The sequence below is a fragment of the Thermobia domestica genome, chromosome 6 (genome assembly GCF_964235325.1).
Source record: "Thermobia domestica chromosome 6, izTheDome1.hap1.1, whole genome shotgun sequence".
NCBI lineage: Eukaryota > Metazoa > Arthropoda > Insecta > Zygentoma > Lepismatidae > Thermobia > Thermobia domestica.
In genome coordinates this window covers 36,656,635-36,679,906 of record NC_137459.1, presented here as the reverse complement: position 1 = coordinate 36,679,906, position 23,272 = coordinate 36,656,635, and positions in this window count along the sequence as shown.

Here is a 23,272-nt window from a genome sequence, read left to right as displayed (position 1 = left end):
CATTGGCAGTACAGTATTTTTTATTTTTTTTATTTTATGTGACCATTAACACTACTGTTTTGCTTCTGATGCAGCTATATCAGCTTCATAGCTCCTGCATTCATTTTTTGATACTCAAACGTCAGTACTCAGCCCTGTAGACACTAAAGAAAAAGTAAACAGTGTATTAATTGAGTTGTGGAATGGCGGCTCTGAGGTACATCCCACTAACACAACAAAGTAGTGGCCTAGGTGTAAGGCTATACTCAGGTGAATCCTCTTTAGGGGCTCTTCACGTACAGTTTGGCCCTTTACTGCCAAAAAGTCATTCACAATAGTCTGTATACGTCATCTGTATATAATTTTGTAAAATATATATGAAACTTTTAAAAATCTTGATTATCATTTCATAAAATCGAAACCACCTAATCATCCACGTGCCATCTGAGCAACCGATATAAAACATGCACCCTTACATTTGCTCCAGTGCAAATGCGCCGGTAACATACAGATTATGAGACTCATGGAGTGTTTCCAGTTTCATTAGGAATGGTGCTTTCTTTAAGGCAGGTCTGTAGTTATGCCTGGTTTCGTGCGGAACTTACAGTCCTTTTGTTTGCCGGCCAGTTCTTTATTTTTTGTTGTTGAAATGAAAGACAATTTGTTCATTTCAATACCGATAGACCCACTTCAATTTCTCAGTTGTATATGTATGATCCACGTAGGTTGAGATTCGTAGTTAACATAAGTTGTCTTACTTTGTTAAAAAAAAATTAGCATACTAGGAGAGAGGCTAATGATTTCCGCGCCCTAATGATATCTTTATTTTATTGCAAATCAGCATTGTACAGGTATGTTTGTAATTTCAAATATTTTATTTTGTGTTATATTATGCGTATCTATGTTTCCTGCATGCAATATTTAGATGTACTTGCATTGTCTAATCATTAGCGTCTTCTAGTGTTTTATTTCATGTACTTGCGTAGTGGACATATAAAAAGCAAAATGGAACCGGTAGACATTGAAGCTATTTTAAGGAGTACCAGGGAAGAAATTAATAGTTGTCGTAAAGATTTCAATGACACTCTTAGTAAGGAATTAAGTAATATCAGGACGGAATTATCTGAGCGTGTGAGTGAAATCAATGAAACCGTGTCGGAAGTGCAAGATGAATTAAAGCAAGAGGTAGCACAATTAAAACTGAAATGAAATCTCTGAGTTTTACGTCCCACGGTTATGCCGGTTAGGCTAAAGGAGACGGTGATTATGAGAGATGAGTGAAATGGTGGAATGAAGAAAGTGGGAGGAAACGGGAGAACCCCGAGAAAACCCACGAGCACGGTGTTTGTCCACCACAAAGTTCACTTGGCGGGGGCTGGGATCGAACCCGGGACCCCAAGCACCAAAGGTGAACGCTCTACCACTGAGCCACCGCGCCCCCCTGTAGCACAATTAAGTACTAGGGTCGAAGATTTAGGTTTAAAACAGGAACGAATTTATCGTGAAGTATCTAGTATTCAAGTTACGGGAAGTAAACAGACACGCATTAATGCAGAACTGCAAAGTAAAATAAAAGATTTGAGCAAAAGTTCTAGCAGTGAAATGATAGATATAGTTAGTAGGATAGACAACCTTTGTACTGTGTACGGCCAATATCGTACCGCGATGAGAAAGGATGTAGATAGTTTCCAAAAAAATTAGAGAATCAGAAAAATGTAGTTATACAATACGTTAGTGCTAGTGTTCAGGATGTTGAGTCACAGTTGGATAACCTTTTGTTAGAGGTTCGAGACGTGCGAAGGGATTTTGTGACTAAAGTTGATGAATCCATGTTAGAAATTGAATCCAGAACGAGCGAACTTGTTTCGGCATTAGAGAACGAACTTTGACAATTATTAGCTAAAACAGATCAAGTTGTTAGAGAGAACATAGCTGCTTACAATGATTTCCCGCATGCGCCAGCAGTTACCACAGGTCCGAGTATTTGAACGTACTTTACATTCTTCAGTTGGTGATGCTGTTGTTCACCGCTTCACGCCCACAATCTCAAATTTTGGAAATGTGCCGAGTTGTGAAGCTAAGGAACCTGCTAACGAAGTTTATAATAATTCATCAGATAATGAAGGTGATTACAGTAGGCTAGCACGCATACCACGTTTGAAGTTAGTTGATATTAATTTGTCTAAATTTAACGGATCACCTTCAGACGTTCTTCTATCCTTGTTTTTACAGCGTTTTGAGCAGCAAATGAAATTGTTAGGTGTTCACCCTTCGGACTATCTTGATGTAGAATTTGTACTCGAAGAAGACGTTCTAACGCGTTCATTCTTAATAGGAACAAATTCCATATTTTTTCTGATTTTAGTGACACGCTCCTGAATCACTATTAGAACTCGTGTGTAGTAGCTAACAAACTTACAATGATACGCACAGAGAAATTCTCACCACCTAATCACGGTTCAGTGGAGTCATTTATTTCTAATAATTTCCAGCACATGAAAGTCCTTTCACTTAACCTATCTGAAGTAGAAATAATTACATCTTTAATTCCACTGTTACCTTCGCGTTTCCAGAATTACCTTGCGGTCACCCACCATTCAAAATTCTCTGACTTTCTTGCTTGTGTTTAGCAACTGCAATCGGTTCCGAATTCGTTCAGTGACGGAAATCAAGCAAATCAAACTAACAACTTTTCACGTGGAAATACCAATCAGTCATACAGGACTGGGCCTCAGGAACGTAGATCTGCTAATATTAGGTATTCTAACCGTGCTCAACTTTGCGACAACGATAGGCGCCAAGAGTTTGATAGCTTGAACAACCGTTCCAGTAACCGCTTCGATATAAACAATAATTCCCGCGATCATGAATACAACCGTTCAGATAACTCTCTGGGAAGGCCTCGCTATTCACGATAATTTAATGTACGTCGGGACAATAATTCTGGGTATAGTTTTTCGAACGCGCAAACTACACAAGTGAATCGAATCGAAGCTGACTCTAATGATTCATTAAACTGATTTCACACTCTAGCAAGAGGGGTACTAGAGTTGATGTTCACAATAGGGATTTTAGGACTCAGGATTTAGATTTCTGGGCTCTCGGCATCTAAGGCCATTTAGTCCCTCGGCGAGCACACTATCCGGGGAAAGGGAAGGAAGGAAGCGGCCTGGGACCTATAGGTAGGTACCACCCGGGCATTTAGCTGGTGTGAATGAGGAAAACCTCATTTAGGGTGGCTGCCCTGAATAAGCGTTTTACACTTTTTCGACCGAGTGACCCGACCGGGAATCGAACCCGGGAAAGCTCGCACCGGGAAGTTCACAATAATAGTGTCAATCCCTCAAAAACTGAACATCTTTCTGTACAAGACATAGAGTATAACGTTTGATCTGTCCAACTGCCATCTAACAATTGTTCAGTAGATAAATATTTTGTCGGGCTAGACAGTGCACAAGATTCAATTATCAGTGACAGTGACGGACACGTCTTAGACTTTTTGAAGCGTAACTGCTCTGCTCGCATTAGAATTTAGTTGTTTGATAATGAATACGTGACTGTATTAGATAGTGGTTCTGACGTTAGCATTATCGATAAAACCGTGTGGAAGAAAATAAGTTCATTAGTGTCGTCACCGCATTTGGAACCTACTAATAAAGTCACTTTCATAGATTTTACCAGAAGGCGGCGAACATTGGTAAAAGAGAAAGCTTTGTTGCCACTAAAATTAGGCCAAGTTGAATTAGGAATCCACGCATATTTTCTTCTTGTAGCTAACTTGTCTGAGAAAGTCATTATGGGTTTGGATTTTATGACGCAGTTAAAGTCTGTCCTTAATTTTGCGAAAGAAACCGTGCAATTTTCTGTAAATGACTTGAAGGAAATTTGTCGTTTGTTACCGTAATCGACACCAAACAAGATAAGAGTGTCCCTCCCGCTTCACCCGATAATGGTGATCCTGCTTCACCTAATGTCGGAAATAGTGCCAAGAGAAACCATTATTGACGATTTTGAATGTTTCGAAGAAGTTTTGAGTGATTGGAATGAACTCTTATGTAGAGACATAAATATATGTAATGGAAACAATTATGGTATGACAGTTAGTGCTAGAAATGAACATGTTCATAATGGTAGGAGGATTGATTTTTGCAAGTTTCCTCTGCACTTCGCGACAGATGAAGAAATTTTTAACGCCGCAGCCAAAGTTACAGCTCTTAGTGACGAACAGAGAAAGCATCTTTTGACAATTTTGATGTCACATCGTGAAGTATTTGCCAACTTTCCTGGTTCATGCAAAGATTTTGAGTTGCAAGTGACTGCAGATTCCCCTGTGATTAGGTCACCGTATCCTGTTCCTATCAAATACCGAGAAGCCGTGAGGAAGGAAATAAGTAAACTTAAGTCTTTGGGTTTTAATGAGTCAGGTACTTCTTGCCACCTTAATCCGCTTCTTGTAGTCCCTAAGAAAGTTAGTAAAGAATCAAATGAAGTTTCTGTGAGGGCAGTGCCTAAAATTGAGTGGAGTACTCCACACTTTGTGGAACTGTAGGAAAGGAGTGTGGAACTATAATTCTCAAAGTGTGGAGTGGTATTAATGTGAGTATTTTACTTTTCTCGGATTATGCATTTAAAACCGTTTAGTGTGTCAAACTAAGTCTTACTGATTCAATACATCCATTATGCAATGGGGAGTTACTCAATTCCATATAACTGCCAGTATATGACATTAAGCCAGAGTTAATACGTATAGGTGTCTCCTAGATGGCAGGGAAAACCATTGCCAATTTTGAGGTGAAGGAACTTTTTAACTATATTTAGTTTTCAAACGTTTTCGGTTGCATTCATATAGTTTTAAAATATGCAACTAACTGCACGTTTATCTGTTGTTTCAATAGGACATTACACTTTTCCGATATAATGAAATGTGTTGTTTTGTAGATAAAAATTACACGATCCTTTGAACCCGTTATAGAAATATGTACTACCAGAGATAACATACATCAATAACCGCCAAAAATTTAGCCGAAGCACAGCGTTACGAAAATCAGTAGAAAGAGTAATGTTTCCCAGAGTGACTTCAATAGTTACTGATAGTGAAAACATGAATACAGGAGAACACAAAGGAATGTGGAAATTGTTAACTGATGAAAGAGTTGCTTCAGGTGAAACGTTGCCTCTGTTGAAAATTTGGTGTGCTGCCCATCGCATTAATTTAGCATGGAAAGATGTCACCAAGAGTGTCGAAGAATGTTCATCTCTCATATAAGCGGCATCTGGACTGTGTGCTTTCTATCACTCTTCACGGCAGCGAACGAAAGTTTAACGATGGTAGCTTCAGAAAATAACTTAGAAGTTTTGCACTACCCAGAATATTTTGACGTCAGGTGCACAAAATTTTCATTCAGTATGCTCACTACTCTCCTTAAAAAAATGGTATCCAAGCTGCCTTTACTTGTAAACGGAAAGCCATGTATGTAATGAAGTCAATGGTCATCTGCGTAAATGGATAGAAGTAGATTGCCTTCATCTTCTGTGTCTTGTGACAGACGCTCTATATGTTTTCAAGAACTGCCAGCAGAAGTTTGAGAGTGATGAAATGTTTCTTTTGGACATAATAACAAATAAAAATAGAACTATAGCACAATTCGAGAGTATGAAAAAGAAACCTTTGTTAGGCGGGTGGGAAAAAACGTTTTTAAACGAATGTGTTCAAGGGAACGTCAACGGAGAAATACAGTACTCATTACATGGTATTCAACTTCATCGTAACACACGTCGCAATAAATCCCATTACAAATATGTCTGTGAGAAAAGATATTTTACTGTAGTACGCTACGAAGTTCTGGATTCCATAATTAACTTTGTTAGTCAGCGTTTGCTCTATGAGGACAGTATTGTTGCTTTGGAGCCTTTGCGTATTTTGCAAGAGGATGTAACTGATGATGCTCTAAGAACATGCCACAAAGTTATTTGTCTTGATACAGATCTTTTGCAGTTCGCAATGCAATATAGAGAGGCATCATCGTGCAGTATGTTGAAAGGTCTGGACGCTAAAAGCCTTCTCATGAAAATCTGTGGAAATCAGTCATTTCATGCTCTGTCATCAAGTCTAGCCCGAGTTGTTGCTTCGAAACCATCTTCTTCCGATGTTGAAAGACTTATATTATAAGTGACTACAACATATTGAAAACAGATAACAGATTGTCTTTAGCTCCCACTACTGTGAAAAATTACCTTCACGTTAATATAAATATGGGTCCGTTGGAAGATTTTAGCCCAACCCCTGCTGTTATGAAATTTCTGGACAGAAAGGAAAGGCGTTTTGAAGTTGGTAGGAAGTCAAAGGAACAGCCCTGGTATAACGGTGTATTTGCCTCGGCAGAAAACAGACTGAGACAGCGTAATGATCTCGGAAAAATGAGAGTGAAATTCTTATGTAAGAAAAAGTGACTTTTTTCTTCCAGTGTGACTATTTTTCTTACCGGTTTGTTTCCTGTATTTTATGGTTTAATACAATACAATTAAATATGTATCCTAATGTGCCTTTAATTTTGTTTGGTCTGGATGCCAAAATTTTCCTAAATAACAATAATAATAATAATAATAATAATAATAATAATATTTTTTGGTCGCAGGTAAATATGATGTACTGGACAGAACACTGATTATATGTCTAAACAAATGCTGACTAAACTTGTTTTTTCTATACTATATAAAATTTTTAACAGTGTGGAGCTGTGATTTCGTTGAATTTTAGGCCCTGTGTGAGGGTCGGGGTTGATCTCAGATCTATTAATGCTCTTACATCACTACAACATATACGTTCCGATAAGACTGAAGAATTACTAGCGCATTTCCATGGTAGCCATTGCTTTAGTTTTTTTTAGATATTTTCAATTCATATTTAAAAATTCCCTTAGTAGAATACTCACACCTATTCACAGAATTTTTGTTCGATGGAGAGCTTCTCCAATATACTTCTATAGCTTCCGGTCAGCGTAACGGGACCAGTGTCCTCAACAGTTTCTTGCAAAAAGTATTAGTCTTATTTACTACCTCATATAGTGAGATATGTTGACGATTTATGCCTTCTGAGCAAAGACGCTGAAGAGCATTTACGTAAATTGGATATGTTGCTAGAAAGAATATACCTGTCAGGCATAACACTTAACTTGTCAAAATCTAGATTAGTATTTATAATTTCAACAAAGAGTTTTCGTAAAGATCCAGAGAGTGTGCAGGCCATTGTCAATTTACCTTCTCCCATAATCATAAAAGACTTCAGACATATTTTAGTTGTCTTATCATGGCATCGGAGGTTTATCAATAACTTTTCCACTATTGCCGCACCGCTAGATTTATTGAAAGCCGGACGCAAGTGCAGTGGACACAGGAACACGATAGTGCGCTTTCCACTCTGAGGAAAGAAATAATCTTTCCCTGGCTTTTCGAAAGTCTTCTGTTCACAGAGCAATGCAAATACACGGGCAATCGGAGCCGTACTTTACCAATATGAGGAGGAAGAAAAGCACGTGATTGAATATTTGATCCGTACACTACATGATTGTGAAACTTGTTACACTATAACGGAGCTTGAGTGCCTTAGTATACTATACGCTGTGAAGAAATGGAAACCTTATCTGGAGGGTGAACCATTCGTTATTAGGTGTGATCATAAGAGTCTCGTTTATCTGCTAAAGGTACGTCATAGGAATATTAGATTGTTGTGTTGGTCTTTGCAACTACAACGCTTTGATTACAATGTTGAATACATACCTGGACCTGAGAATAAGAACCCAGATGCATTAACTCGCGTTTTACTGTCATCTGAGCACAAACTTGTGCGTACCCACGCACTGCAGACTTTGTGCACCGACGTGGCAGATATTTCAGTAGAGAATTTGGTGAAACAACAATTGTTAGATGAATTAACTTCAGTTCTTTCTTATCTATAAAAGGACTGTAACGATGATAGTCGAGGTAACAATGCTGACGTTAGTTATCCTCCTAGTGGTAGAAGGTGGAAAGATTTATATAATGTTGAGAACGGAATATTACAGGTTCGTGATTTTCATTTTCCGAATCGTTGGCGTATTTGTGTGCCCTCAAAATACATTCCGAACATACTTAACAAGTATCACAATGAAATGGGTTACTTTGGTATTGACAAATGCCTGGCATTAATTTCTAGAGCGTTCCACTGGCCTTACATGAATAGAGACACGTGTAACCATATAAGAGACTACCAAGTCTGCATGAGGACCAAATCACATAAAACTCCTATTGCTTCACCTATGCAATCTGTCACTGCGACACGGAAAGGAGAACTATTGTCATGTAATTTATATGAACCTCTGAACCGGGGACCTAAACATGAAAAGTTTCTGTGAACTGGCCTTGATACGTATACAAGATATCATCAAGCATACTGCTTCAAGGTCGCCACGTGCGCTTCATGCCTTGAAAATTATTTCGAAGATTTGAGAGTGCCTTCTTCAGTAATCACCAACAATCGTGCACAATTTACATCTAAAAGATTCAAGGAAGCTATGGCCAAGTATGGCGTTAAAATAAAGCACTGCACCCCTTCCATCCGAAATCAAGTTCTGTTGAACGCAAGCATTCCAACATTTCGCTATTGTTCCGTCTTTTCTGTTCAGAAAAGCAGGCAGATTGGCTGATGTTTGTATCTCAAATTGTCAGATTACTCAATCAATGCATTTCTGCTTCATTAGGTCTATCACCGATTGAACTGCATATTAACATTGATCCCAACATTAGTATAGAAAAGCAATTTGGTGTTCATTTGCCCGAGAAAACGTCTGAAGACGAGTTCCAGGGTTAAAAAAAGAAACTTGTAATGGCAGACTTGCGTAGAAAGGATTTACTGAAATGCAGAAATGATAGAATTAACGAAGGCGAAAGTAAAAAGCGTTCGATACAGACTCATGATTTAGCGTTCTTGAGACAACACCCTATTAGTAGCTTGGTTTATAAACGGATCTCAAAGCGTGTCGATTTGTACCAGAGACCATACATTTGCACTAGGCCAGTAGGGCGGAAAGTATTTGAACTTAGGAATCCTTTATCCAGTAAATCTTTGGGTTCATTCTATTGAAAATCTAAAATCGTGGCTGCCAACTCCGCAAACTAAAGAAACTTGGTGGAAAATTGCGCTCCGTCGCCCCAATGACGATGATGCTCGTAAATTAAAGGAAAAATTCACGATAGCGGATGACACTGGAAAAGACGCACCTTCCTGTTCTCCTACACCCTAGAGTAGAATACAGGCTGGATAGATGGCCGAGTCAGCGAAATTTGATCTTGTTTTCCTAGAATTCGTTATCATTTCCTGGAATTGGGAGGCAAGTTTCGGCAAGCCTTTAGTTGTTATGTTCATAACCTTTTACGGCTACCACAGAAGTTCGTGGGAAAATGTTGGTCTGTTGCTATGCTCATAGTCTTGGATGCTCATAATCTTGGACGGCTATCGGATTTTGATGAGAGTCCTATCAGTTATCACGACCGAAGCTTCCCAATTGATTGATTATCACGATCGAAGGTTCCCAATTGATTGATTGATTGATTTTCGTCTTTTCTTTATGTATGGAATAGCTATTTTGCATAGCATAGGTTAGACCTTTACCCCAATCCTTTGATATTTATTGATCGAAGCACTCCAATTTGATTGGTCTTCGTCTTTCCCCGACTCGTTTCTCCTGGGAAATCGAAGAGCATACTTAATGTCTTAAAATATTCAATGTTTTCTCATCGAGAATCGAACCTGAACCCTAAATATGCTTTCATTTTGAAAGCTCTCTCATTGAAATCGAACGCAAGACCAGTACTTCACGATTTAGAGTTGAATTAATCCTTGCATGAAAAAAATAAAATTTCACGTATTGATTTTAGCGTAGCATATGATATACATTGTTCGAAGCTCTTCATTTCGAAGCACTATAATGCTTTCAAGTGTTCAATGCTCCCTTTCTCTCTCTCTCTCTCTCTCTCTATCATCGAGAATCGAACCCGGATCAAAGTGGTATTAAAACATAAATAACAAACATAAAAATAAAATTAAAAAAATACAGCATCACAACACAAAAGTCCACTTTGGTAGGGAACTGGGATCAAATTTTGTACTTCATGATTTTAGAGTAAAACTAGTCCTTGCATGAAAAAAAAAGATTTTCACATTTATAGCACTTCGTTTCACGACAGAATGGAACGAATTAACTTAATGTCTTAAAATATTCAATGCTCAAAAATCCACTTTGGTAGGGAGCTGGGATCGAATTTGGTACTTCATGATTTTAGAGTTGAACTAGTCCTTGTATGAAAAAAAAAAGAATTTCACTTCGTTTCACGATAGAAAGGAACGAATTAACTTAATGCCTTAAAATATGTAATGCTTTCTCATCGAGGATCAAACCAGGACACGAGAATCAAACGCAAGACCTGTACTTCACGACCGTTGAGTTGAATTAACCCTTGCATGAAAAAAAAGAATTTCACGTATATAGCACTTCGTTTCACGACAGAAAGAAACGAATTAATTTAATGTCTTGAAATATTTAATGCTCTTTCACTAAGAATCGAACCAGAACCCTAAATATGCTTTTATTTTGGAAAAAACATGCCTTTTCTAATCGTCTTGTATTGGTTAGCTAATTTGGATTCCCAAGCCCCGCCCCCTTCCGCAAAGACTCTTGGACGGCTACCGAATCTTCATCAGAGTCATTTAAGTTATCACGATTGAAGCCTACCAATTGATTGTGTTTTCAGCCTAAAACTGTAGTGTGTTTTTTTGTGATACCGGTCGTTCTTATTAAAATAGGTAAGTAAAAATGTATATATGTTCTTTCTTCATTTAGTTAGAAAGGCAGTTGAACGAACAAGTGTATTTATTCATAGCTCCGTTCAGGTTCTAACATTAAAAAAAACAGACACATACATACATATATGTGAATGTCTGTTTTGCTAGTCTCTTTCTTTCTCTGTTTGCTAGCACATTGAACTCCATCTTAAAGTGGTTTAGTTTCAAGAGCAACAGATAAGATATCATTGTCAAATGTTTTGATGATTCGTATTGCAACTAGTTAACAGACTGATCTACAGCCCTGCTAAACGAATGATAAAAGGTACAGTACATTTAATTGTATGTTAAATAATATGTCTTAAAATGTTATATGTGTCTGTAGTATGTGCTTGGGGGGAGCCCCCTGGTACATCGAACCACTTCACCTTTAAGTAATGATAATAGAATAAAAAATGTGGAACGAGAGAAAAAAAGAAATGAAATGAAATCTACGAGTTTTAGTCCTATAGTTATGACTACTAGACTAGTGGAGGGGGAAAGTGATGATGAGAAATGATGAAGTGAAGAAAGTGGGAGGAAACGGGAGAACTTCCAAGGAAATCCATTCATACGGTGTTTGTCCACCATAAAGTTCATTTGTCTGGAGCAGATTTTGAACACGGTGCCTCATGCATCACAGGTGAACGCTCCGGGAGAACCCAGAGGAAATCCACGTACATGGTGTTTGTCCATTATAAAGTTCATCTGGTGGGAACAGGATATTGAACCTGGGACCCAGTGGGGAGGAAACAGAAAAACTCCCAAGGAAATCCATTCATACGTTGTTTGTCCACTATAAGTTCATTTGTCTGGAGCAGATTTTGAACACGGTGCCTCATGCATCACAGGTGATCGCTCCGGGAGAACCCAGAAGAAATCCACGTACACGGTGTTTGTCCATTTTAAAGTTCATCTATTGGGAACAGGATATTGAACCTGGGACCCCCCATGCACCAGAAGTGAACGCTTTATCAGTGAGCCACCGAGGACCCTGATGAAAAAAGTATAAAAATATGGTAAGAAACACGTCCACCGAGCTAAGATGCACTCCTGACAGTGTATTTACTCTGCGTTTCCGTGTTTGATACCGATGAAATTCTAACGTTAAAAACACATACATATAAGCAAGTTTGTATGATGTATGATCCTCCTGTTCCTTCCGCGTTGATTTCTGAGAAAATGATAAGATGGAATTCTTGAATGTTTTCTGACTCGCATTGCAATTAGATATTAGCTGACGCAAGACTTGCTGTTTTAATTTTGATAATATCATGCATACCTGTCTGTCTGTAAATGAAATCTTTGAACATTGAAATGAAATCTTTGAGTTTTACGTCCCACAATAAAGTCAACAAGGTTAATGGGAAATCTTTGAGTTTTACCCACTGGAATGAAAGATTAAACTATATTACTCATGCAATGATTGTTTGACGCCCCATAAACATTTGTCCCTATACTTGTGAAATATAAATGAAATATATCTAAGTGTATATCTTTCTGTCTGTCTATCTGTATGTCTGTATGTATGTGGTCTTGCGGAATCAGAGAAGTGAACCGAAAAGACAAAAAATAATATAAAGTGTCCGAAATCAATAAATATCATCTAAGGGGTTGAAGTGAAGGCCCCTAGGGATGCTCAAGTAACATTTTCTTTGTCAAACGGTGTGCCAACCGTTGTCTATTTGTAGACATCGATGGCAAAGCCACTATCAAAATGCCAACGGTAAATTCGATAATCCAGCAACCATCGATGCCAACAAGCGAAAACAAAACAGTGGTTCAACGTAGCAACTGTTGTCTTTTGGTTGATTGGACCACTGTACACAATCTACTGTTGGCCCACGTTGCAATTTAAAATGTTTGATATCTTCCAATACCATAATCAACTTGATAAAGGATCCAACATACACTTGAAAATGGAACATAAAGGTTTCTCATTTGATACGACGCTAATAAAATAAAAAGTTTGTTTATGGTCTTTCTTCGTTCTTTTCGAGCTTTAAGTTCATCTATGACTTCATTAAAATCTGAAATGCTACTCGTCAAGTTTTTCTGAATAGAAAGCATCGCTACTGCAAATATTTTACGCTTTATTTTCTTTAAGGTGCAGAAACACCTCTCTCTTCCGATGCGTGACAGGTAAAATTAGCAATTTGAAATGCCTGTAACTTTTGTGAATCCCAAAGTAAAATCCGGGTAGGAAAATTTTTGTCCATTTACACAATTTAAAACTATCAAAAAACACTTCTAGTAGCCATCCTTCGTAGAAAGGCCAATTGATTTGGAAACATCTTGCAAAAAAAATGTCTTCTTCACACAGCCATAGAAGGAAAGAAGGAAATGAAGCGAGGAATAGGAAGAAGAAGAACACAGCTGATCGTCGATTTGAAAGATAGGAGAAAATATTGGGAGTTAAAAGAGGAACCTGAAGGTCGACAAAAGTGGAAGAAACATTTCCAGTCCCAAATCTAAAATTTAAAAAAAATCCTCATTAGTCCCAGGACCTACCGAAAGGCAGAAAACTTAATAATAATAATAATAATAATAATAATAATAATAATAATAATAATAATAATAATAATAATAATAATAATAATAAAGGCATGATGCTCATATAAATAATTTTAGAACATTGGTCAGATAAGGTTTTTAACGTGAATCTCGCTACGGACTTGTTCTTTTCATAAGTGAGAAATTTTTTTCACAATGGTACGAACTACCGAACATGGAAATAATGAACGATTTATTTTTTAGTTTTTAGTTACTCCTATTGTTTTTTAGTTACTCCTATTTTTTATTTTGTAAAATTCTGGTAAATCGTCTTCGTGGAATTTTTGTTTCGAGTTATATCGGGCTGAATTTATGTTAGTTTCATGTGGAAACGAGTTGCTCATTCCTTAATGTCAGTTCAGAAAGAAGCAGAATACAGGGAGAACTAATCTTTGATAGGTCTGATATCGCGGAATCTTTAATTCTTTTTTCAAATACTGAAGCTTCTTGGTATGCATTCTGTACAAAGCAAGTGCCTTGTACTTGTTCCATACTTAACACAAATTGGTAAATGTATCAAGCCTTCGTTTTGTAACAGTTTCTCCCAGAGCTGCAACTTGTGTTCTAACGTTTTTATTTACGTAACTTTTGCAATAATTGTGTTTTTTCTTAAAGTTTCAAATTAAAATGTGACAAATATTTCGTAATATCGACTGCTATGAAAGAAACATATTGTAACCACAAAGAATCTGTCAGTAAGTTTGTGCTTTGTTCTTTGATTTGAAGAAAATTGCTAATTTCATCTCTCAAGTTCCAGGAACTTTTCAGACCTGTGGAGCACAGGATACCCAGCACACTTCTCTGTGATAGGGAAACCTAGAGTATTTATGCAAAATCTTCCAAGAAAACAGCAAATTGTCGCTGGTTTAAGCCATATGAAGTTGATTTAAGAACATTGTCTATGTGAGCTATCTTTGAACATATCACAGAGTGACCCAAAGTAGGTATACAGACCTGCATTGACATTTTAATTTATTAAGATAATGAATTTATATACTTCGGTCTATTCCGAGTTTAGGCATAAGTGAAAAGAAATTAAGAGCAAATAATGAAGAAACTAAGTCAATATTTGTATGTATGGATTGCAATAAGTAAATGAAAATCCCATGAGCTGGTCAGTACGGGGCTGTATACCTACTTTTTGGACCACTATATATACGAGTACTTCTTTGTTGTTTTCTGGAGGTGAACCGAGGGTCACAAACAAATGATTCAAGGGCCACATGCAACTCACAAGTTTGAAATACTTGTTCTACAGTTACGGACTAATTCTGTTACAGGAAAAGAAGTTTCATTGCGTTATTTTCAAATCACAAGTGTATCCTCAATTTTGAACTTCAAAGGACCAATGCTTTTCAGACAACTGATGTAGATCTACCAAAATTTAGTTTTTATTAAGTAAGGAATATTTTAAGAAGATATTAGTAGAATAAATTATTAACATTCCAGTTCATTTCAAAGGAGAAAGAAAAATAAATCCTCTATAAGTCAATGGACAAAAAAGATGACACACATCACGCAACATTATCCAACATTTCTCAAAATGGTTTAAATTTCCATTATATTGATTGAAGTTGAAGATTTTGAAGACTTTGAGGCTCAATATGAACCAATTATATACAGACTTGATGCCACAAAGAAAAAAACTATTTAGCGTACGTAAAATCGTAGGTATTATGCGTAAATCTTAGGGATAGGCGCGAGTCGAGTCAAATGTAATTTTCTCGAGTTGAGTTTCGAGTCGAGTCACTGTTTACGGATCGAGTTTCGAGTAGAGTCGAGTTTGATAAATGGCTCGCTCGTTCAGCTCATTTTAACTCGTTTTGGAATCATGGCCTTTTTGGACTGGAAAAGGAAAGCCATGAGAAATATAAGCAATAATGTGAAATACTTTTAGTGTTTCTCACGACTTTTTTTTATTAAATCCGTGTTGATAGAGCGAAAGGCAGAAGGAAAACCAGGAAGAGGGCGACCAAGCACAGAATATCTAGATTATCATTTACGAAGATTTATCTTAGACTTGAGAAATGGTTATCCTTCCTTCCTTTTTCATTATTATTTGGCATAGAATATCTAGATCTTTGAAAACGTCACAGGTTGTAATTCCTCTCTGTAAAATAATCCATCCAGTGGTTCCTTTGTTCCTATCTTCACTGTCTTACAAAATATGACACGAATCGAGAAACTTTTCGGTACGAAAAAGAGATAAGTCGCAAATCGACAAGTACATTTTTTCAAATTCGAAATGAAACAGAAACATCCGAGACTCATAGACAATACTAGTTCACTGAAGTTTTAGTCCTCAGACACTGTTTTAATGTTGTATGTGGCATATATAAAAGCTTTAAATTGATATAGTAATTGCACGAACAAGATGTATTTTCAAACTCAAGACAATACAGAAACATCAGAGATTTATGAGCAATACTAATTCACACACATCCGAGACTTATGAGCAATACTAGTTCGCCCAAGTTTTTGATGAGCAAGATGTCCACATTAGACAAAATTTACAGAAAAGTCGGAATATTAAGGAATGGTGGTGATCTGACCTAGAACACACCTTTTCATTACAGTAAACAAAGAACAGGAATGAACATGAATTGTACCTCAAATGTTGTGTACGGGTACAGGTTCAATCACAGTTCCCATGAAGTGAACTTTGTAGTGTACAAACATCGTGTGTGCGTGAGTAGCGTTTATGTTTCTATTCCATAGAATTTTTTTTCTTAACTTCTTATTCAAAGATTCACAAGATAGATTATTTCTTATTTAAATGCTTCCTTCAACATTCCTACTCTATCTTTGTTCTTAAATGACGTTCACATTTTATGTTTTATCTAATAACTACAGAGATATAAAAGTAGAAACAAAATGTACAAATGATGGGGGATTGAAAGATTTATTATGAAGATCTAAAGCTGAAACCTCAAAATACTATTACTAGGGTAACTAGTATTGCCAACAAAACGAGAGAAACTTCTCGATACAAAGAGAGGCAAGTCTCAAATTCGATAAGTACATTTTCAAATTCGAGATGATACAAAAACATAGGTACGTTCAAAAAAGTTTGTGATAACTTGATCCAAGATCCAATATATTTTGAATCAAAAAGTTTCTTGTACGTCTTATATCTGGACAACTACATAAAGTATAGCCAGATCCAGATTGAAAAAAACATAATTACTGCAGACGTTACGTAAATAAAAACGTTAGAACACAAGTTGCATCTCTGAGAGAAACTATTACAAAACGAAGGTTTGATACATTTACCAATTTGTGTTAAGGCACTACTTTTCAAATAATATTCCAATCAATTTCTTCTCTTCTTTCTATCTGTCTCCAGGGAACAGGAATTTTAACCTAGGACCCTCACGTACACGGTGTTTGTACACCACAAAGTTCACTTGGTGGGAACAGGATTTTGAACGCTCTGCCACTGACTGTTATTATTATATGTAGGAATTTATAGCACATTGAATTCCGTCTTAAAAAGTGTTTAGTTTCAAGAGCAACATTATATTCAGAAAAAACGATATCGAAATTAGAAATTTGTACACGCAAGCCCGTTATTGATTTATATTACCCCTGTTAGCAGTGACTTTGGGGAATTGCTAGAGTTAGGAGGATATAGATATTTTTTTATCCGTAGTGTCATTACTTATCAAAACTTGTTGACCATTACGTGATGCAACTTTTTTTTTTGCATTAAAGGTTCATCTGAAAATTTCAGATTTGTGCAATTTTTCGAAGTGTGAGTGGTCAGTTACAGTTACAGATTTGATTAACCGGATATAAGTCTATGTACATCTTTAATAGTGTAATTCAAATTGTGGACCTGATGTCAACATGTGCATCATGTATTATATCACAGAATACTACATTGCTAGATCTATCCGCTTTCTCAGATTTGTTCAAAAACGTAACACAAGACTATTGTAATTCGTCATCTGAATTACCTTTTCTTGTTTGTCTTAATAAGCAATACATCTTCGTGGATAATCATTTAGCGCACATACAGCCAGGAAAAATATTCTTCAGTTAAGAAAAGTTCTTTTCCTATTACAGTACCGACTTGACAAGTTATCAAATTATAACTATTCCAAAGATAACGTGAAAAACAGATTAATTAATTTGTTCACGAATTAATGCGAAAAGGGTAATTTGTCAACTGTAGAATACTTTCTTTTTTCGTGTGTACAGGAAGATTATATGGCTATACGTAATAATGATGCTACTGTATCTCCAACAAATATAGATCAAAACTTATTGGCCATTACGTGATGCAACCTTTTTTCACTAGTGTAATTCAAATTGCGGACCTGATGTCGACATGAGCAGAGTTATATAAAAATGCATCATGTATTATATCGCAGAATATTACATTGCTACTCCTTCTGTATATAGGATAGGTCAGTGTTTCTTTCTTTAGATATATGCTATCTTTTGTTGTTCAGCATTACGTCAGAACATCAAGTTAACACTTCTCACTTTTGTTGATGAATGTTTTGGTTTAATATTTATCTTCACACGTATGTAGTTCATTCATTTAAAAAAAGTAAACTTGCGATGTTTAAAGATGTTGATGATGAACATGTACAATAGATTTCAATCTTTTAATGAAGTCATTCGATTCATTTTTAATGTTAGACTTTCGTTTTGAAAGTAAATAATTTTCTAAGAAACGATTACATGTTACTTTTGTGCACATCACATCTTTGCAAATACTATCTAATGTAACCCACTAACATTTTGAATCAGGTCCAGTTGGGACAAAATTTTATAAAAGGGAGCATGGACATGCCAATTTTGGTTGCTAATCATGGGCCAATGTTCGCCAAATATTAGTAATTTTAAGCATTACCTCATTAGCCATACTGTCTACTGTCTCCTTGGTATTATCACAATGGAAAGTACGGTGACAGTATTCGTAACATTTTGTAAAAGAGTGATGAGTAATCACAATTTAGTTTTTTTAACGGTCATGATGGATCAATGGTTGAGTTCCAATGGTAGATTGGCAACAACCAGTCCCAACATGTAGGGAGAGGGGGAGTAGAATTTAGGAGAGACCCAATTCAATCATATTTTAGTTCATTTGCAAGCCTACCGTGAAAATTTTAGGGGCACTCGTCATCCCTATGGATAAGGGCATGGGTAGAGTGATTACTTCTGGTGCTTGTGGTTGTGCCTCAATCCGAGTGCATGTTAATAGGTAATTGTGGTAAACGAAAAAAAAAACTGTGAGCATTAGTAATCCTGTTTACTTCTACTTGATAATGTTCGGTGTTCAGTATAACAATAATAAGGGCATAAACACATCTCTCTTGGTTTCAGACAATTAGACGTAGGTACAGGTGGGAGGACAATATTAAGATGGATCTCGCAGAGATAGGAATACAAAGTAGAAACTGGATGCAATTAGCTAAGAATAGAAGTCAGTGGAAAGCTTTTGTGAACGCGGCATTGAACCTCCGGGTTCCATAGGTCATAGAGTTAGTTAGTTTATTTGTCAAATTTCATTCCATGTAAGAACTACGTCCTTTTGTTTTTCCTTTCCTTCTTTCTACTTTTCTGTTTCTTTTTCTTGATGTTACTATCTTTCGTTTCGCCTATCATACTTTATCGACCGTTGTCAGTTGTGATTCAAGTCGGCTGTCATCAGTAACACCAAAACTAAGAGGAGTTGATAAGCGAAACTGATGTTCCACACCAACTTGCGCGGATATCAACATGACGGGACTTTAGTTATTATAACAAAGGAAAAATTATATCGTTTAGTTATTTTTAAAAGAAGGAAATGTTTGAATTAAAGAAAATCAAAACGGGCGAATAATTAGCCCGGGAAATTATGTAGGCCAAGAGGACGCTTCTTTTTTCTTGTATGAATAGAATAAAGTAATATGTATGAATAATTTTTTGTATCATATCATATGGGATTTATCGGTCTGCAATTCTTAATATTATAACTTCAATTTATGCATAAATTAAAATATATTTAATTCTCAAACTCAGATGGCCAATTGCCCACTTCCTTTCCTGTGTTGGGCAAAGCCCCTAAAAGCAAAATCCTAAAAACACCATTGGTTGTCTTCAACATTGGGAGCTGGGCAGATTTGAGGCTTATTGTAGGGAAGGGTGATGAAACTCATATTATGGTAGATAAATCTGATTTCTGCGGTGAACCTGTTGTAGAGTATAGTATATATTAGGCGATGTAGATGAAGTAGTAGTACATATCAGTGTTACAAATCACTTCCGTGAACACACTCTGAAATCTGAATACAGGCATATTTATAATTGGTATGTTTCTAATTAGGCATCCACAAAGATCCACGTTAAAATTCTTTTATAATAATATAATAATATAAATAATGACTTCCCCAAAACTATGAAGAAAGAATATCAATTATGTATGACACAACGATACTCTTATTTGAACAAAATGATGATAATCTCAATAGCATTACAGGAATCGTTATAGAAATCTGATGCATGTCATATACTCTTTAGTTAACAGATGACACCTTAAGATTATAGTGAAAAATATTCCAGCAATTAAATTATTTTCTTTGTTTACGATACATCCTCTCTCAAAAGAGAAATTGGGACACGCGGAAATTCGTAGGAACAAATCATGATTCGACCAGGAACGCGCTAAACTAACAGAGAAGATAAAACAGGCAAAATTACGTTGGCTACAAAATCCGAATAAAATAACTACAAAAAATTTCGTAGACATTATGCGAGAAATTTCCAAAACTTTTAAGACAAAGACACGCGATATTTTGATAGCTAAAATTAAGGAACTTGAAGATAATAGTAAAAATAAAAACATTCGGGACATGTATAAAGCAATCAACGAATTTAAGAAAGGCTATCTACCTCGTGCTTATATTAAAGAAAGCTGACGGAACAGTTCTCACTGATACAAATAGCATTTTAAAGAGATGGAAAGACTTCTTTGACGATTTGCTTAACACGCAGCCAAAAACTAATGTGCGTGGACAAAAGGAGATACACATCGCAGAACCGTATATTTCAGAACCCAACCAAATAGAAGTAGTAATAATTAAAGAACACAAATCTCCGGGTGTAGACGAAATTCTGGCTGAGGTAATTTTAGCTGGAGGTGAAAAATTGTGGAATAAGATACACAAACTCATCCTCCTTATCTGGGACAAGGAAGAATTGCCACAAGAGTGGAAAGAATCAATCATTGCTCCAATCCACAAGAAAGGCGACAAAACTGACTGTAATAACTATCGAGGCATCTCTCTTCTATCAACATACCAAAAAATCCTTTAAACATTCTATTAGCAAGATTGACCCCATAAGAAGATGAAATTATTAGGGATTATTAGTACGGATTTAGACGAAATCGATCAAATGTTTACCATTCGCCAAATACTCGAAAAGAAGTGCGAATACAATACCCCGGTACATCAACTGTTTATTGATCTTAGAAAGGATTACGACTCAGTTAGGAGAGAAACATTGTACAACGTTCTTACAGAATTTGGAATACCGAAAAAGCTAATTAGATTAATTAAGGCATGTTTAAATTAATCCCAAAGTAAAGTCCGGGTAGGAAAATTTTTGTCCACGAGCTTTCACGTCGAGAATGGCCTGAAACAAGAAGATGCATTGTCGCCATTATTATTCAAATTTGTCTGGAATACGCTATAAGGAAAATCAAAGATAACAACCAGGGCCTAGTGTTGAACGGTATTCACCAGGTTGTAGTACGCTGATGATGTAAATTTAATAGGGGATGATAGGAAAACAATAGAAAGAAATGCAGAGATCTTTTAAACGCTTGCAGGGACATGGGTTTAGAAGTAAATGCAGAGAAAACTAAATACATGGAAGTGCGTCGGGACCGGAATACACCAAATTATGGATGCGTTAAAATATTAAATAATACTTTTGATAAAGTGGATAGTTTCAAATATCTAGGATCAATATTAACAGAGAAAAATCATATTCACGAAGGAATTAAATGTCGACTAAAAGCAGGGAATTCGTGTTACTATTCGGTTCAAAATATCTTGTTGTCGCGAATTCTGTCGAGGAATTTGAAGCTTAAAATATACAAAACGATAATTATGCCTGTTGTTCTGTATGGCTGCGAAACATGGTCACTTACTCTGAGGGAGGAACATAGACTGAAAGTATTTGAGAACAACAGTTATATACAAAGAAAAAGTATGTAATGGAACTTTATTCAAGTTTCACTTCAAATTGTACCATATTGAAAATTAAGTTCCTTATTGCAACTTTTACTGGCATTTTTATGTATATCATCATTCGGAGCACTACGAAATACTTGCATATCAGAGCACGTTTCCTGTATTTGTTTAATAAAAGCATATCCCTTCTTAAGGTAAATAAATGGACAATTAGGAAACCATTTCGAATATTCTATCCATGGAACATCGTTATCAGTCCAATCTTTTAATCCACCAGCACAATAGAAGCATATATAAATAGTTTGGTCTCTTTTCTTCGTGTAAAAAAATCCAGCATCACTTAATTGATCCGGGCATTGTTTTGATGAAATACGCCAGTGTTCGAATGTTCTTAAACGTAATTCCTTTTACAATACTGATTATATTGAGGGGCAAAACATTTATATGCACCACTATAAGGTAATTCTGGCTTTTGTTGGAATGGTATCCTTTCAGATACAGAATTTGGTCGCAGTTCCATTCTTAATCTTCCACTATTCGTATTTTTCTAATCGTCTACTTAAATGAAATCTTGCTTACGTTTCTATGTTCAATTATGTTCGAAATCTATGGAAGTCAATATTATAAAGTAACTTATGATTTACACAGCCATGTTATTTCAGCAGATGATCAACAGAGACTAATGACACTATGCATACAAATATCTGTGCACACATGCATGATGCAGGAAGAGATGACGGAGAGGAAATAATGTTTCATCTTGTTTATACATGTATCATACACTTACGAAAGACCACGTTCGTTTGGGATCCGGGTTCGATTCTCGATGAGAAAGCATTCTTTTTTTCATACAAGGATTAATTCAACTCTAAAACTTAAAGTACAGGTATTGTGTTCGATTCCTGTGAGAGAGACCTTTCAACGGACAAATGGCAAGTGGGACGAGGACGTGGACAACAAACTGACGAAGAAGTTTTGACAATTATTAACGATAAACAAAGAATTTCACATAATTTGAAGCAAAATATAATTCAATTATTATTTATACTATTCCGGATATTGGGGAATTGTTGGACACCAATTAAAAAGATCCTATAAAGACAAAAATGAACCTATATAGGCGTTCCTCCGTCGTTCCTGCATCTTTCTATCTCCCGAATGTATTTTTTACTCTAAAATATTATTCGTCGCTGTCGATAAAAATGTCAACCGAGAATGCTAAAATTGTCAGACATGGTGAATTCCACAAGGTTATATTTTGCTTCGAAGAACCGCGACCCTTGGGGGTTCGGGTTCGATTCTTGGTGAGAAAGCATTAAATATTTTCAGGCATTAAGTTAATTCGATCCTTTCTGTCGTGAAAACGAAGTGCTATATACGTGAAATTCTTTTTTTTCATGCAAGGATTAATTGAACTCTAAATCGTGAAGTAGTGGTCTTGCGTTCGATTCCGTTGAGAGAACTTTCAAAAGAAAAGCCTATTTAGGGTTCAGGTTCGACTCTCGGTGAGAAAGCATTGAATATTTTTAGGCATTAAGTTAATTCGTTCCTTTCTATCGTGAAACGAAGTGAAATTCTTTTTTTCATACAAGGACTAGTTCAACTCTAAAATCATGAAGTACCAAATTCGATCCCAGCTCCCTACCAAAGTAGATTTTTGAGCATTGAATACTTTAAGACATTAAGTTAATTC